Raw genomic sequence first — 18,950 nt, 5'->3', positions numbered from 1 at the left:
GTTCATGTGTCAGCCACCCCGGGATCTGGCAGAGGAGGGCCGGGCCGAGAGCAGCCGAGCGGGGAAGACAGCCAGCCTCTGCCCGCTCGGCCCGCCGCGGTGCAGGGCGCGGAATGTCTGCATGCGTAATGAGGGCCCGGAGCGAGGTGATTTCCCAGCCCAGCCGGCCCTGCCTAAGCACACATGTTCTCTGTATTCAAATAGCATTCTTCCATGGAAGTCCTTAGTAGCAGAATGCAGCAGGAAGAACTCCCAGAGCAGCCTTGCTCTAGGCCCTCCTTAGAGAGAAGAGAAAAATCTGCCTCTGGAAATGCCTGGAAGCTTCCATATTCGAGGGCGCGAGAAAGCAGTGCGCGTCCCCTTGGACTAAGTAGAAAAAAATCGATCTTTCCTTTTGGGCCTGGTTTCCCTGTTATTGAAAGGGCCGCATGGAACATTGAGATTGCTAAATTGTTTTCCAGTCGATGATAGTGGAGTCTCAGTTTCAGAGCTAAGTTCCATACCCACTAGGACAAAGCCCCTTACTAGGCGGGTACCCCCACCGTGAGTCCCTGGATTCTCCATAGCAAGATAAGGACAAAAGCTTGTGCAGGCTGTGCACTTTGTCTCAAGTCACGCGGGGTGGCTCGTGGCAGGGCTAATCAAACTCCAAGATCCCACGGTGGGTGAGTTAATCTGACTTCGCCGTGACCCCTTGTTCTCCCCCTCCACTTCTCAAGGGCCCTTTTCACTTCTTCCTTTTCCTACTTTGCTCTCCCCTCTTTCTACCTCTTCTTCTTGACATGGGTTACTAACTTCTAGATTCTGGAAGGCCCGTACCCGGGGAAGTCCTGTCCATTAAACACAGGGCAGAGCCGGGACTTCCGCGCTCACCCCTCCGCCCAGTTAATCAGCTACTAGAACCAGCTGCGGCGGGCCTGGGCACGTTTTCTGTTCCACGGCTCCCAGAACTTTTTTCTGTGCTTTAACTTCAATAATCTTGGGTGCTCCTGAAGGCTAGGCGCACACCTAAATTGTAAAGCTTCAGATGAGTTGAGTTCAAAGTTTTTATTTTCTACTTTTAAAGCCCTCAATAAATTAGGGCAAAGGTAGCTGGAGCCCGGCCCCCTGTCCTGGCGTTCCTCTGGGGTTATTGGAGTTGGCTCAGCAACCTGGCTCTTGAGAAACCAGGTGTAAGGAGACCTGGGTGGAGGGATCTGGGGTTGTTTGTGGACCTTTCTCCTCCTCTGCGGCATATGCCAGAGTCTCTCGGGAGAGATCGGGCAGGCTTGTCACTGGAGGGAGTTGGTGTCGACCTGCCTTTGTTACGCAAGTCCCCGAAACATGAACCGGTGTTCCTGGCCAGCCCTTGAATGAGGAAGTGGGCCAGTGCTGTCTTCAGAAGGCCGCTGGCTAATACTCAGACCGGAGCTGATCCTAAATAAAGCAAGCAATTCCCACTCTTCTCTTTCCCTTGTCTCTATGTAGAATCATGCGTTTGTCCTAGGTCTCTAAGGTTTTTCACATTTCCAACAAAATAAGTTGTTTCTTTCTAAGACTTATTTTAAAATTTTAGTATCAAACAATAATGAACAGAGTGATTTTTTAATATATATGTATATTTTGAGTTGTTTATGGACCTTCATTTTATTTATATGCAGTGCTGAGAATGGATCCCAGTGCCTCCCACATGCTAGGCACGCTCTATCACTGAGCTACAACTCCAGCCCCACAAAGAGTTTTTAAAGGTTAAAAAAAGAGAGAGAGAAATATATATATAGTATCAAGTGTTTGGTTTTTCCCCTGGAACCCTGTCTACCTGCGTATCCCCAGCTGCCATAGCAAGTAACAAGCTTCTGAATCCGTGACATTTGGTGTAGTTTCCAGGTGGCTCTCACGTTTTCCCCAGGGACTATGTAAAGACCTTGGGACGTAGTATGTGGGGGACACAGCTGGGAACTTGGACAGAAAGAAGATCTCTTAAACTGGCTTTGTTCCCAACCCCTGGGTTGCCCCCAAACCACACCACAATCCTACTCTGGGAGACCGTCCAAGGTTCCCAGGGCCAAAAGACAAACAGCTAAACCAACAACAACGAAAAAGTAATGTGTGTGTGTGTGTGTGTGTGTGTGTGAGAGAGAGAGAGAGAGAGAGAGAGAGAGAACACACCATGGAAAGATGGCAGGTAGAGGACAGAGACTTCCTTCCAGGAAGAAAACAGAGAAAGTGAACCACTTTCCAAAGCTAGAGGAAGGCTTTCTCACTGTGCTTTGTAAAGTGATCTAAACCGATGAGAAGAGAGGCCCAAAACATGTTCAAGCCCAAAATGGTGAGGATAATGTCAGCCCCATGAGGTTGGGAGGAAGCTGAGAATTGTGGAGCATGGTGACACCAGCACTTCTCCTGCAGAACCGGGTCCTTCTGGTAGTACTTCCTCTTACTGGTCCCAAAGCACTTTGCTGAGGAACTGTCTCCATTCATTATTGTGGGAAGATTAGAGGCATGTGGGTAACTAAGATGGGGAAATTCTTTGGCTGGAATAATTTGCCCTTTATTCATTGAGTCTCTCACCAACATAGTGAACCCATCTGGGTTGTGAACAGATTGAAAGTTATGGAAAATGGGGCTGTGCTTGTGGCTCAGCGGTAGAACACTTGCCTAGCATGTGCCAGGCCCTGGGTTCGATCCTCAGCACCACATAAAAGTAAATAAATAAAATAAATGTATTGTGTCCAACTACAACTAAAAAATAAACATAAAAAAGTTATGGAAAATTATTCAAAGATTATATTTGCCTTTCCTCTTTTATTATCTGAGTCCGTTTAGAAAAACAGTAATATTAAAGTGGATAACCTTTACTTGCACTCTTATAAATCAACATTGACATATGCCCTTAAAATTTTTTAAAAACAACTCTTAGTTACTTAAATTATGGTGTAAAAAAGATAATTTGCTGTAACCAGCAGGTCAAAGGACCATTCACAGAATAAGAGATGGATGAATTGGACTGAGGGGTAAGTGTACGCAATTAACCCAAGTTTCTGATTGTTTCTTTTCTCAAAATTCTTTTTTGGCAAAGATTAAATTATGCCAAATAGCTATCCATTTTATGATGACAAGATGATCAAACTTGTCTCGCTAAACGCTTCCCTTCTTGTACAACTGTCTAAACAGGATTTTCCCACTTAGCACCCTATCAATCCAGTTATGTTTATGCCACAACTTAGGAGATCCTGTGTATCAAATATTAATATTTGTATAGTTATTAAAGTATTTGATGGTGGGTTTCTGTAAGATGAACTCTAATGCGCCAATTTTTAGCGTTAGAAAAGAGTCTAAATAAAAATTATTTGTCTAGGGCTGGGGCTATAGCCCAGTGACAGAACACTTCCTAGAATGTTTGAGGCACTGTTTCAATCCTTGGCACCAATAAAAATGAAACAAAATAAAGGCATGCTGTCCATCTACAACTACGAAAAAAATTTTTTTTTAAATTTTTTCTAGCCTTTGGTTTGATGACATATTTTAAGTGGTATGTATAATAAAAGCAATGCTTGTTAGAAGCACAGCATTTTAACAAAACCTCTTGTATTATATAGAATAGTGGTTTTCAGACTGCACTTATCCAAGGACTCTTTCCCAAAATATTAAATAGAAATCGAATCAATGAAAACAGGTGTTGTGGGAGCAGAAAGGTTTGCAATCTCAACTCTCTAGAGGGCTACAAAAGCCATTTTTGAGGACACCAGTGTTCTAGGAAGTTTGAAATAATGTTTACTAAAAATTTAAAAAGGCACTATTCGATAGATGACATACTTTTATTTATTTATTTATTTATTTATTTATTTATTTATTTATTTTTGGTACTGGGAATCTAACCCAGGGACACTTTACCACTGAGCTACATTCCCCAGCCCTTTTTATTTTTTGAGACAGGGTCTCATTAAGTTGCTGAGGCTGGCCCTCAACTTGTAATCCTCCTGACTCAGGAGTCCCTGAGATTACAGGTGTGAGCCATCATACCTGGCCATACTTCACTCTTTCATCTATAGATGTATAGTGTGTTTTTGTGTATGTTTATGAAATATCATTCAATAGTATCTGATTCTTATCTTTATCATGCATACTTTCAAGTTGTTAACTTTTGTGGCATTTTATGTTTGTGCAATACACAGTTCTTTGTCTATAAGTTTCAAATTTAGATTTTTTTTTTTTAATCCTAATAGTTGATTGTTAAAAGACCAAAGGGGATGCTAGACAAAAATACATATGACCTGGGTAAAATTATTAGATAAATACTCCTCTATATTGTGGAATAACAGTAGCATCTTAATAAATGATTGCCAAATTGTGATTGGGATTCTAGAGACTATTTCATCCAAAACTCTGATTGTTTTTTCCAGCCAAGAACACCAAGTTCCTGGAAGTAGAGGGATGTCACAAGGTCACCTTGATGGTGCTAGGCCAGAGCACGGTTATCTCACACATGAGGCACATGCTTGTCCCTCTGCTTTATGTACTGCTTTGTATAAATAGTGATATTTTTACAATACTTGAAAATACCAAAATTGACTATTGAATGAAATAAACTGAGTATTTCTACATTTGTTCAAGTTAATCCAGTCTGGAACACATTTCAGTCATAGTCAGAAAGCAGGGATTGTGTCAGATTGAAGATGACCTAAACATCCTTACAGGGTTAGATGTGTAGAAGATGCCATCGAGGGAGCCCAGCATAAAGCACACATGCGTTCATGCCTTTGTAAAGCAGAGGTCGCACACGTAGGCATGTAAACAAATCAGCCAACGTGAGGCTGAGATATATAAGGCTGCAACTTGGGTCTATAGGAGTCTGACATTTTCCACCTTTGGAGAGCAGTTTTCCCTCCTAACCCCAAGAGCAGGAATTAGGGTGAGATAATCCTAGAAACTGACCTTTTTTAAAAATCCAGCGCATGGACTGGGACTGGGCCTCAGTGGTAGAGCACTCGTCTCACAAGTGTGAGGCCCTGGGTTCGATCCTCAGCAACACATAAACAAAAAATTAAAGTATTATATCCACCTACAATTAAAAAAATATTTTTAAAAAATCCAGAGCATTACATCTTGGGATAAATGGAAAGAACTGTGATTTTGGCCTATTTTGTGTATGTATAATCAAAATAAGGGAGGTTTCTTGTGGTGTTTATTTAGTATACAAGTGTTTGTTTGTATGCCACATACAGTTTAAAATTGCATAAGTGGACACTTTATAAGTCACATGTCTCTAAACATCAGAATGTTCTCATTTAACTAACTTGGAATTGTTCAAGTTCTTTTGAGCTTTCAAGAGAAATACTAGACAAGAATTTGCTATGAATCAAATTAAAACACTAATTTTCATTTTGGTTTTCTGGCAGCTTTGATTCTGTTAGAGAATATTTGCTCCTGAAATGTAAGTCATTGTACACTGAATTGAATATACAATTTATATTATATTACATGTGTCTCATTGTTTGTAGATGCAAATACTTTAGTACGAGAGACCCCCATAGGCTTAAATGAGAACATGGAGAAATGGGCGTGTCCATGGGTGGGGTTACCCAGCCGAGTCTCCAGTCTCTCCTGGGTCCTTTAATGAGTCTCTAATTGGGGGCTTACATGTCCTTTAGTATCATTTGGCAAATGGAAGATATTTATCTTTGTCAAAATATCTGGGATACTTGGGGCAATAGTAATATTTTCTATCTGGTTTATTCAAATTATAGTATCCAGGATGTCCTTGATTTTAAAACTATATGATCTATACAGTATTTGAAGTCCCCTCAGAACACAGCTAAAAGGATATATGTGTATATCATAATGCTTGCTCAACTTACCTCACAGAATTGATGTGAGGATCAAATAAATTTGAAAGTTGTAAAGGACATTGCAAACTCTGAACTGTTCACATCTATGGATATAGATAGATCTCTGAATTACATTTTAGCATTGAAGTAAACATGAACCGTTCAGATGACTACTCAACCCACTTCCATGCTTTTTCTTTAGCATCTTTATTGAAGTATAATTTTCGTAACACAGATCTATTCACTTTTAGTAAATGTATTCAGATATTCAGTCATCACTAGACTCCAGTTTTAGAACATACCCATAACCTTAGAAGTTTCTCTCATGCCCATTTGCACTTGATCCCTGCTCTTACCTCCACCCCAAGTAGTCACTGATCTTCTATCTCCGTAAATTAGCCTTTTCTGGACATTGCATAATGAAGTCATGCAAAAGTGACCTTTCACATCTGTCTTCTTTTATTTAGTGTATGTTTTTGAGATTCAGGTGTCAGTCTTGGTTCCCATTATTGCTGCATAATATTCCGTTGTAAGAGTATATCACATTTTGTTTATCCATTCACCAGCAGATGAAAATGTAGGTTGTTTCCAGTTTGGGACTCTCATGAATAATGCTGTTATGGACAATCTTGTACTTACCTTGGTTTGAACATGTGTTTTCATTTCTCTCAGGTAGATTCCTAGGAGTGAACAGTAAGTTTATGGTAAGTTCATGTTTTACTTTTTCAGCAACTGCCAGTCAGTTATCCACAGTGGCGCTATCATTCTGCATTCTTACCAGCAATGTGTGCAGGTTCCAGGTTCCAGGTCCTCCAGGCTGTCCACATGCTCACCAACACTGGGTGTTATCTGTCTTTTTGATTACAGCCATCCTCGTGGTATCACATTGTGGCTTTGATTTGCATTTCCCAATAACTAGTAATGTTGAACATCTTCTCATGTGGAAATTTTGCTGTTAGTTTATCTTCTTTACTGAAATGCTATTCCCATCTTTTCCTTGTGGTTAAAACTGCCTTATTATTGAGTTAGACATGACCTATTTTTTTTTTAACCATTAACTGCCACCTTACCTGATACTGACTTGGATTCTCTCTTTCTGCTGCCTTCCACGTTGCTCATTTCTATACTGTTATATAACTTCTATGATATGTATATTTTCTTTTCCCAAACGTGATTTTTAAACTTCCTGTGGAAGAGTACTTTTACCTTGCATATATTTTTTTATAAACCAAATCTAACAAAATACTCTGGAAATAGTACATCTTCAAAAAATATTTGGCACATATGATTTTAAAAAAGCTAGTGTCTATGTAAATACTTAGAGCACCTGGTTTCACAGTTTAGTAAGTTTCATTGATTTTGTTTCTTTTTTGCTTATTTTGTACATCAGAGGCTTTAACGTTCAAACTATTTTCAAGATAAAGGAGTGTTTCTGAGTATTAACTTGGACAAACATATTTAATTATCAGAGAAGAGTTAAAAGGAATTCCAATGATACATTAAAATTTATGGTAATTAATATGCTTAAATAAAATAAATTCAGTTTTCAGGCCCTGTTTGTTTTCCTACAAATGTCCCTGAGTGCCTTAAGAAAAATGGTCATAGTATAATGAATCACAAATGGACAACTTTCTCAAATGTACCCAAGAGTAGGGAGAAAGCAAACCATATACCTTAGCTATCACCAGTACTTTGGAACCAAGATAAAAGATTTTAAATTATAAATACACACTTACTTATGGATAAGCCTGAATGTAAACCCAAAATACCTTCCCCTATTACTATTAAATAACAGGAGGGGAAAAAACCAACTTTCTGAGCCTCACCTGGAAGAATGCCAAAGATATACACTTGAGAATATTTTAAGGTAATTAGCATTTTTGTCTCTGTGTCAGTTAAAATAGGCTTTTGCCTGCTACTAATTTTCTTTGGGTTACTGAGACCATTGTATGAATGAAGAGCTGTTAAAGGCCATTTATATTGTGCAAACAGAGGCACAAATTAGAGGGGGCATGTTAATAAGAAAAGGGGGCTTATGAGTGCTCAATTATGAGCCCAGAACCTGTTTCTATTTTAGAGGGATAGAAAACACATCAATCTTGCTTTTAGAATATTTTCAATTAAAATGAACAGCACATGGCACGCTAAGAGCCAGTGAAGGCTGCAGCCTTGTGGATTTTGAATAATTCTTCACACCATCTTAGTATCAAAACTGATATACATATAATGGGCTGAAATATAATTTGAGATCCCAGAAGACCAAGGTCCCCGAGCTGTAGAAGAAAATCTAAAGGAAAAGAAATATAAAACTGGCCCATCTGCTTCACTTCTTCAACATGCAACCTTCAGAGAAGAAGATTTGGAAGAAGGTGCTGTTTAAACACAAGCAGGGAGGAAACAGTGAGTGCACACATCACAACATACCATTAACTCCCTCTCGCCTGAGTGTGATCAATAGCGTCTGCATGCTAAAAACAAAGCTCCCTTCTCCTCCCCACACTGAGACAATAGTGAGTGGGTTCCTCTCCAGCCCTGAGCAGTGCCTCCTGCCTAATTGGGGTAAGCGAAGGGAGGCATCCGCCAGACTGGAGCACGATTGCAGAATCTAATTATGGTTTGCACAGGCAATGTGTGCTCAAATCCAGTTTTGCCCCTGCATTAGCCACTGCTTCCAATCGCCTAATGTCATGTTTTGATAGGTAGTTAGGAAAATACTGCAAGGTATTGTCCCTGCAGTTACCCTTTCTCCTCTGTGAAATAACTGTTTTAGAATTGTAGCCAACCAAGTTGCTAGAGTTCACGTTCAAGTAGCCAGTAGTAATATTCACAGAGTGAAAATGCACAAAAGAAAACAGCAAAGGGTAGGAGAATGAAGGCCTTCAGCATCCGAGTGGAAAATCCACCAGCTCTCAATGCCACTCAGTAGGCCCAGGGCTGGACTTCTACAGGCCAGGATTGTATTGGACTCTGGGTCTTTCTGTTTCAGGTGGCGCTAGTCCTTTCTCTTGAAACCTTTAACTATTAAGGCTGAAGGGCATTAAAAGACAGAGGCAGGCAAAGAAGTGAGCAATAGGAAGCCACAGTGAGTCATTTGTCAATGTATCCTTTCTTGAGCTCTTGGGGGAAGCAGGCTTTGGGGTGATGGGATCATGGGCTTTATTTTGAATTTGTTACAACTTTACAGCTTTCTTTAGGGGAGGCACACAGGTTATGTCTGAGATAAAATGTCTGTTGCTATGGAAAAGTTTCCACTTAGCCACTTTACAGTGTTCTGTTGGGGTCAGGGAAGCCATTATGGGATAAAACAAAAGGAAAACCATGTATAGCACATATTTCAGACAACAGGGGGAAAAATTAAAGGCCTATTTCTATTGTATATGTCAAGAAGCTATTTTGTCTCCTAAGATCCATGGTTGCCTCTCACTGCAAAAGCTAATGATAATATTATAGGTGTCAATAACTCACACTGTATTACTGACCCTCTTCTGGTATTTCCATCTCAAAATTCATCTCTGTGTTGCATTTCTTATATCCATCTGAAGGTCTGTGGGTTCAAGACAACTGTCCCGTTGGCATGTCATCTATTGTTCCTTCTTGGTGAACTGTATGATTGTGCTATGGATATTTGCTGTTCATGAGACCAGCACTGTTTGAAATGGAAAATGGAGACTGCCTTAATATAATAATCTTGGTTTTCCTTGAAAAATGGACTTGTTCAGCCACAATCTAAAACGTTCACATTTTTCTTTCTCTTAAACATTGACAAGTACATCTTATTTGTTTGGGGGTATTTTTCACAGTACTCTGTTGTATGGTGCTTACACACTTATATAGGAGGCAGGAAAGCACAATGGTCAGAAGATGCAATGGGGACTGGAAAAGTCAGCCCTGCCCCTTAGGAGTAGTGTGACCTCAGACAGGCTTTTTTAACCTCTTTATGCCTGGCACTACGTCTATAAGGATGGAATAATAATACTACCTATTTTGCAGAGTTGAGGTGGGAATTAAATGAGACAGTGTTGGTGGTAGGCACTAGAGTTGTGTGTGGCACATCGTAGATACGCAGTAAGTGTTGGTTTATTGCCTCGTTGCATGTCAGCTTCCTGCGATTTTTACTCTTTCCTTTTTTTTCATGAATATGCAGCCACTTGCTTAACTCAGAAGACCTTAAAGTAGTAGAGGTCTGTGTGGAAGAATGTTTGAAAAATATGTGGGAATGAGAGTCTTCCCAGTGTCCCACAAACAGTACTGAGAATGTAACTGGCAGCTACCCGACACCTGAGAGGACAACTTGGCCTTCAGTATGTAGAAATGATAATTCCCTGTTTACCCACTGTCCCACTAAAAGCTCCATCTTTTCTACACAATATAAATGTAAAAGCAGTTTGTTTAGGTGTACAAGTTTTCCATATGTCCTTGAAATCTCTGTTTACATCAACAACTTTATGTAGTAAAGTCCTCTCTATTTACAGTCCTCATGTTACCAAATACAGAAAGAGGTTTAAAATAATTTAGATGATTAACCCCAACATATGCAAGGCTTTACCAGTATCCCAAGTTTAGCAAATGTAAACATACAGAAAAGCAAAGAGCTAATTTTGCACATCCCAACTGATGCCTGAGGTTTCAGCCCAGACCTGGAACCCATCGTCAGCATTTGGCAATTATCCACGACCAGCAGATCTGCTATTAGTAGGACTGTTTTCTTTACTCAGAACATAATTTGGAACTGTCAAGTCAATCTGGCTAAAATTGAGTGGAATTTTTTGTTCTTTAAATGCTTTTTAAAGACTATTTTAGTTATATACTATCTCTGGTACAGTCAAATTCCCCTATAAATATTATCTAATTTATTTTCATAACATCTCTAAGAGATAGGATGCATTTGTCTTTATTATTAGCATCTGGTGTGAGGAGATTCACATTTACTTTGTTGGAAATCACCAGGAATAAATCTCATGTAGACACTAATGGAAAATATAATCGGAGATAAATACAGGTATGCTTGCAAATGAAGATATTTTCCCACCTTTGAAATCTGTTGACTAAAAAGATAAAAAGTAGAACAACTTATGATGATTGGATAGTAATAAAAAGCAGCATTTAATCTAAATCTCTCCTTCCCATGATTACAGCATACTAAATATTACTCAATACTAGGGAGTTTGCTGATGAGCTATGTAAATGTTTTCCAATAAAAATTAAATAGATTAGATTTGGAAAGAAAATGCTATTTTGAAGACTTTTAAGAAGTCTTATTTTAAGAGTTCTCCAAAAAATGTAATTTAAGGCCATGTCCTCATCTCAATAGACCTAACAGAATGGACGCCATTATTTCCAAATGGGTGGAGTAGGCAGAAGCAGCCGTGATGTTCCGGAAGCTCTCATCATTTGTGATCCTTTATTGTTAATTCTCTTCGTGTATTCTGCCTGCTACTTTGTTTTGGTTGTCAAAGTTTGTTACTGAGACAAGACTAGGATCACCCTGCTCTGTCAGTCTCAGATTGACTTGATATGACGCACCATGAGGTGAGTCTAATTGCTTCTAATATTGGAAGGATGAATGGTCCTATCAAAAGAAGACCAGTTATAAAAAAGCAAGTAAGTGGAGGCAAGTCTGGGTTATATGACAGAAGAACCTCTTGATGAGGGGGAAACCCATTAATCTCACAGGGGACAGCACCTTGCTTCTAATTTGGCACTTGTGAGCAAGACTGTAGTCACTGTAAATCAAAATGCAAACAATTTTCCTGATTTGTTTACAAACTTAAGTATTAGGTTTTCTTATATATGGAAAAAAGAGATCCTACTGAATTCTAAATTGTTAGTAGAATACCCAAATGCAATGCTAGGTAGGCTGATGGGAAAAATCTTCATCTTGTTCCTTAGGTATCATTAACCAGTCAAAAAGAGGTAACTCTGCATCAGTGGAGAGCACAGCACTCTGACTTCTCCAACTCCAAGGTGCCTGTGCATTCTCGGGATCTAAATGAGTTGCAGACTCTGATTCAGAGGCTCTGGGGTGGCGCCCAAGAGGCTGCACTGGAGGAGCTCCCAGAAGATTCCCCTTCTGCTGACTCAGGACCACTCTTTGAAAAGAACTCTGAACAATACGGTGTAACTTAGTTAGTCAAAGTTTGGAACTGATAAAGACTCATGACCATGCTGAAGATGCCTGGATGAGGAGGCTCCAGTGTCACAGACACTAAGTGCCACCTCTGCTCTGTGCGACAGACCTCTGAAGACAGTGATAACATGCAGGGATTTCTTTCATCAGAGCTAAGTTCACTCATGCGAGGCTCATCATTTTAGGAAACTGAATCTCATCAGTATAACAAAACCCAAGCCATTTGCTCTATAAATGGAGAGAAAGCAAATGTAGAATTTCAAGGACTCCCTTAAGGACAACGGTCATCACCAGTGAGGCTGAAGCTAAAATGAAACTGCGTGGAAAGGCAGGAAATCTGATTCCACTGGCGCTTCATGAGTGGCCTCCTTCAGTCCCTCCCTTCTTCGTAGTCATAGTTATTGGAGGGCACAGGAAACTCGGAGACATGCTGTCTGTCCAGTCGGCTTCACTACTTGAATTCACAGTGCCTTGGCAGAGAGAGCTTTGTGTGTCTCCTCCTTCATCCACCCACAGACCAGCTGTGAAGAGAGCACTGTAAGGATCACAGGGTGTGCACACCTTGTCCATTCAGGTCTGTGCCAGGACATGCAATTTATTGGTGGTTATATACTAGGAGGATCATCTGACACCCCTCAGCCTGAAGTCTGGTGTTCTGGGCTCTTGAATGCATTAATCTTAATCAGACCTCAGATAGCTGAATAGGAAGGAGAACATTGAATTGCTTTGAATAATTAAGAGTGCATTCGAGTTGGAAGAGCTTTAAATGAGGAAAATGTATTTCAGAAACTTAACTCCTTGCTAAATACTCTGAACTTGAGGTGATCACAGTCTATCACTTATTCTTATTTATCTGATAGGTCTGTAGGAATAGCATAAAACTGAAACACATACACTTACTTGAACAATCAATAGGAAAACTATATGGACAGTATGTGCATTAAAAGTTGATATGGGGGCGGCTGGGGTTGTGGCTCAGCGGGTAGGGTGTTCGCCTAGCATGTGTGAGGAACTGGGTTCAATCCTCAGTACCACATAAAAATAAATAAATATATAAAATAAAGGTATTATGTCCCACTACAATTTAAAAATTTTTTTAAAAAAAGTTAATGTAGGTATGGTGAATGTTATATCTCTAAAAGTATACTGAAGTAACATACATATATATATCTATATGGTACACCTATATAATGTGTATATATGTATATGCATACATATACAACATTATATAAGCATCTTAATATCTCTCTGTGTGTATATGGAAATGTGTGTTAAGTCTGTTGTCTCTGAAGCCAGAATACATACATATATCACACTGATGTCCTTATGTCTGGAAATAAGATCCCTGATGACCATTTCATAACATTATTGAAGGCTATTCATTCTAAAATGAATTTATTCTCCCACCTTACAACATAGTCTTTAAAAAAATAGTTGTAATGGGTTTATTAACTCTTTCCTCAAGTAATTTACTTGGCCTACTCTTAGAAGACAAATTTACTTCTATATTTTAATTAAAATATCTCTCCCTGCCAGGACACACAACCAGAGAGTGTACATGGTAAAGAATGTGAATGAGACTCCCTTCCTACTTAAAGTGCATGAAGGGATGGATAAAGCAACCCAACCAGCTGCCCACATATCAGGAGCAAGGTGGGTTGTTGGCACAGCTGAAACAAGAAGTGCTCATGCTCTGCGACCGACCCCTGGGGTGCAGCAGGGGATAAAGGAGGGGGATGGTCGGGATGGGATTACACGGAGAGAAATAGACTCCCTGAAACCATCGGAACCCAAGGAAGTTTGCTATTCATTGAGCCCTAGGGCAGACACAGGTTGGGGAAGTCTAAGGGCAACTGACACCAGACTGGGCCATACCTTAAGAGCTCTGGATTTATACTATTCTCTTGACAAGCTGACCGTAAGTCCATTTTCTTGGAACAAATTAACATAAAGATAGGTTTTTTAAAAGGTATACAAGTTTGAAACTAATAAGGATCCAAAGAATTAAATGTAAAAGTATTCTGGGAGGTCACTTTCACAACCTTTGGGATTAGAAGCTGCCATAACAAAAATACCACAGACTGGATGACTAAAACAATACAGGAACTTACTTTCCCAGAGCCTTGGAAGCTAGGAAGGCCAAGATCAAGATGTCAGCGGGTTTGGTTTCTCCTGAGGATTTTCCTACTTAGAGGGAGTACACGTTGCTGTATTTCACATGGCCTTTTCTCTGTGCGTAGCACCTTATGTGTATTATCTTTTTATAAGGACACCATGTCATATTGGATTAGGACATCACCCTTAAAACCTCATTTGACCTCAATTACTTCTTTTAGGGCTCTTTTCCTAGTTCAGTTACATGGACTATCGTATTAGATTAGGCAGGATCCTTCAAGAAATAGAAACAGTCGGCAATTTATCTATCTACTATCCCTCTTTTTCCTTCTCTCTCTCTCTACCCCCATCTATCTATCCATCCACTCATCCAATAGGAGATATATATGCAAATAAATTTATTGTAAAGCACTGATCCATGTGATTATGGAGATTGAGAAATCCTACAACCTGCCACCTGTTCACCAGGAGAACCAGGAAGAATAGTGGTATAGTTCGAGTGCCTGAGAGTTGAAGAACTCAAGGTGTACATTCCAGTTCAAGTTCAAAGGCCTGAGAACCAGGAATACCAAAGGCTGGAATTGATATGCCAGTTAAAGCAATCAGGTAGAGAGAATCCAATCTTCCTCCACTTTTTTTTTTTCTCTTTAGGACCTCAAAAAATTTGTCGATGATTGCTCACAATGAGCAGCCCTCTGCTTCACTGAGTTCACCAATTCAGATGCTGATCTTTTCTGGAAACCCTCACTCATCCAGTAGGAGATATATATACAAATACACTTAAAAACCAAGTTAAATTATCCATTTGGGTATCCCTAGCCAAATCAAATTAACACATAAAATTAACCATCACAAGCCTTAACATATAAATGGGGTGGATAGGAAACAATTCAGTTTGTAATAGAAGACTTTGGAAAACAACTGAATCCACTGAAGATGAATATGTAACAATCACACAATCACACGAAATGTTAAAATACAGGAGGAATGAAACTTTTATAAAAGGAAGTGATCATGATCAGAGGCGAAAATCAAGAGAACTAATACCAAAACAACTACAGATAATAGAACAAAGAGACACTCTAAAATAAATATAATTAAAATATGTAAAGAGATTTTTTTAAAATGATAACTAATGAAACCATATAACACTATGGAAACAAGGAACAGGCAAATTTGAAAAGAAATGAAGAATGCCTAAAAGTGGAAATATAGTCCTTAACCTCTCAGTGGGCAGTTTAAATAGCATGTTAGACACATCCAAAGAGAAAATTAGAGAACTGGAAGTTAGTATGAGGAAATCGCCTGTGATGAAGTACAGAATGAGATGGAAGAGATGAAAGAGTGTCCAGAGATGAGGAAAATAGAGGTACTAGGAGAGAATTAGGAAGAAAGTAGGAAATAGGCAATAATCGAAAAGAAAATTAATTATCATTTTCTATAGTGAAATATAGAAGAATCTAAAACTTGTATAAGTACACTGGTTCCAAAGCAGGAAAAACAAAGATAATTATATACTTAGTTTGAGAAAATTTCAACAATCCCAATGTTTCCCACAAAGGAAATCTCAATAAATAACATAATAACTGGTTTTTATATAGAACACATTATCTGTTTATAATGTAGTCAAATTAGAAATAACAAAATATTAACTGATAGGAAAATGAAAATGACTATACTCTCAATAAAAAAAAAAAAAGAATCTGAAAAACACACATAGTCCGAAATCTATGTGATTCCACTTTTTCCACTCTATAATGAGTTTATTTGGATATAACCCCTTTGTAAGTGGACAAACGTCTATATTAAAGCATACTTGAAATCTCCTTAACTATTTCTTTACCTTGATATATATGAGAAAATAAACTTTTAAGATATTTGGTGTATAGTTTTACCTGATTTTTTATAGTTCTGGTTTTATACGTAGATAATTTTCCTTTGCCTCAAGGTTATTCCTGAGACTTTCCTTGGCTTCTGTCTGATATTGACACTAGAAGACTATCTTTTGTTGGTACTTTAGAAAGTGCTTTCACATATATCCTGTCATCATCTAATTCCCCTCTTGGTAATGTAAATGAGAGATGCCTTTGTGACATCCTTAACTTAACTAGCATGCAAATCACTTAACAATATGCAAATGAACAAATACCGCTTGAGTCAGAAATTTCTTGCCAAGTGATTTTTACTTCCTGTAACAGCATATAGAGACTTCATTCAAGTATCCCAGTGAGCATAGTCTTACAGTGGAAAATTACTGACATTAAGAGGACTGAGGAGCTGGAAGACATTATTCTCCCACTGGTATTAAGTATTAGATATATTTCAAAACAGATTTGTTGATTCGTTGATTTAAGAAAAACTCAGTCTGAGTAGTCCTAAATATTTGATAATGGAATATGCAAGAACACATAAGTAGAAAATCTTCTTCCCCCTTAAAAATCTATGAAAGTTAAACAGACTTTTAAGCATTTATGACTTTTTCATGTTATTGATTAATTTTAAAACTGATAATTTTTCTGTTTAAAAGGTAAACTGATGAGGATTATGTTCATGTAGTTTCTTTAATTAATAACCCTCTCAGGTGTGCTTTGGGAGGATTTTCATCTCTGAACATGCTTGTAGTTAAATTCTGGTTGTTATGCCAGGAAGGAGCAAATAAGTGTTTCAAAGGCCCAACAGCATTTCCAAGTCCAGGCACAACCAAAGGACAAAGCATTCCACAAATAATTTTCTCAATTATTTATTTTTGTTTTTTGATATGTTATTGAGATGTCAGCTGCCCTTTTCATTGACAGGGTCCACCTACTTCTGAAGCCTACCTTGACATAAATCCTTTCCACAGAAATCCCATGAGTTCAATGTCCTTAAAGATTCACTAGAGATTAATGGTGGGATCCTAAAGGGCTACCTTCCAACCAAGCAAACATTCCCCCCAAGTCCCACTGAACATCTCTCCCCTGGGTCCCTGGCTATCAGCTGCAACACAGCCTCCCCTGGAAGATCTCCATTCTTCTTCCTCCAGAACTTTCTCCAGCTGCCCTTCATCACCGTCCCATTAAGCAGAGCAATTTAGTCATCCAACCTTACCTTTTCTTATCCCAGAAGCTAGTAAATGGAGGCCTTCCACCTGCAAGCACTTATCTTGGAGCTAGGATTTTGGCTCAGCATATGTGAAGCCCTGGGTTCGATCCTCAGCACTACGTAAAAATAAATAAAGATATTGTATCCATCTACAACTAAAAAATAAATAAATAAAAATTTAAATTTAAATAAATAAATTAAATAAAGGTATTGTGTCCATCTACAACTTAAAAAAAATTGAAAAAAAAAAGAATTTATCGTCACAGAGAAATGTGGTCCACAACTATAAGAATTCTGTTACCTATGAAAATCAAAAAATAGATTTTTTTATTAAACTACCTGTACTGACATGTTCCCCCAAAGCCATCTTTGTGTTATGAATAAATGAAAATGTAAGTGGGGTAATTTCAAAATAAAGACAATCATCAAGCAACAGATTGGTTTTACTCCCAATCTGTTAAACATACCATGATTAGAATTTGAATTTATTTTAAGGTATAAGAAACTTCAGAATTAAATCTCCTTGGACATGGGGGTTCTGAGCAGTTTCAAAGCTCAGTGAAACTAAGTTTCTGCAGTCTTTAGAAAGTCTGGTATCATTTTGCTCAGATTTCAAATGCTTTTTAATGCAGTTCTCATAATGAATCTCAACAGCTGCCCAATCAGTATTTGTTTAATAAGTGAGGAGTCTATATATGTTGTCACCTGTTTGTTCCTTGAACCAATAGTGTGCCTTTCTCTTTACTTAGTCAAAAACAAAAACAAAACACATTGATCTCCAAGGGCATAAACAAGAAGGAAAAATAAATATAAATAAAATACATAATACTTTATAATAAATCTACTTTAAACTATTAAATAATGTTCGAAGTAATCTTACTTCATTTATATTTAAAAATAAACTAAAAATGGTAACCTATCAATGTTACTTTCTCTGTCTCTCTTTAATTATATTATATTTAGTCTCCTCACCTCATTATTATGTTGGCAATTATATAGCTTCTTTAGCCTGAGGAATTATTTATTTAAGTTATTCAACTAATTAACTAATTGATGAGTTAAAAAAAAAAGTAAACCTTGAGCATCTAAAACAATTTGAACCTGAAACAATGATTTGCAAACACAGTTATATCCTTTTATAATTCTAGAATCATAAATTCATAGGATTTTAAGACCTAAATTAAAGCATGATATGATTTCAGAGTATTAGAAAAATTAAATTATTTTATTTTCTACAAACTAGCACTGAGTACTTTATCCAGCACCATTGCTACTAATTTTCCTACTCTAGCTATTCAGAGATGACACTTTGCTGAGTGTTAGTTCAAGGTTAAAGCTAGATCAAGGTTAAAACTCAGCCTCTGGGCTGTAGACCTAGTTCAGAGGCAGAGCACTTGCCTAGCTTGTGTGAGGCCCTAGGTTCCACCCTCAGCACCAAAAACAAATACTTTGACTGCAGATAAACTGTGTTCCCAATGATCTGAATGTCAGCAGAGGCTTTCAATGAAATTGTGCATGATCAAATAGTGATTATGTCTTACGTCAAGCCTTAGTCCCCTCAAAAAACACAACATTTCAGAAGATACATAAGATAATTTGGGAAAGAGGGTATAGATAAAGAGAGGGAATGAAGAATATGTCTTTCAAAGAGGACATTATGAGGAGACAATAAAAAAAATTTAGCAAAGTAATTAAGGACAAAGTTCTGAGCAAACCTTGAAATCTGCATGAATGTTCTATGCTTCATATTCTTAATTTATTTTATTCTAAAGGTTTCATGAGACATGAAGATGGTCATCATTATTCTCTGACTTTTCATT

General features: G+C 38.2%; 1 long non-coding RNA gene across 1 annotated transcript in view; it reads left to right on the top strand.

Annotated features, from left to right (window-relative positions):
• Positions 1 to 6: 6 nt before the first annotated feature.
• Positions 7 to 18,950, top strand: part of LOC107153144 — a 30,617-nt gene continuing 11,673 nt past the window's right edge. Inside the window, exon 1 of the long non-coding RNA XR_001504876.2 lies at positions 7 to 665. This is a non-coding gene — a long non-coding RNA (uncharacterized LOC107153144). The remainder of the gene's footprint in view (positions 666 to 18,950) is intronic.

This window comes from Marmota marmota, unplaced genomic scaffold (genome assembly GCF_001458135.2).
Source record: "Marmota marmota marmota unplaced genomic scaffold, marMar, whole genome shotgun sequence".
Classification (NCBI taxonomy): Eukaryota; Metazoa; Chordata; class Mammalia; order Rodentia; family Sciuridae; genus Marmota; species Marmota marmota.
This window is presented reverse-complemented; position numbering and strand designations above follow the sequence as displayed.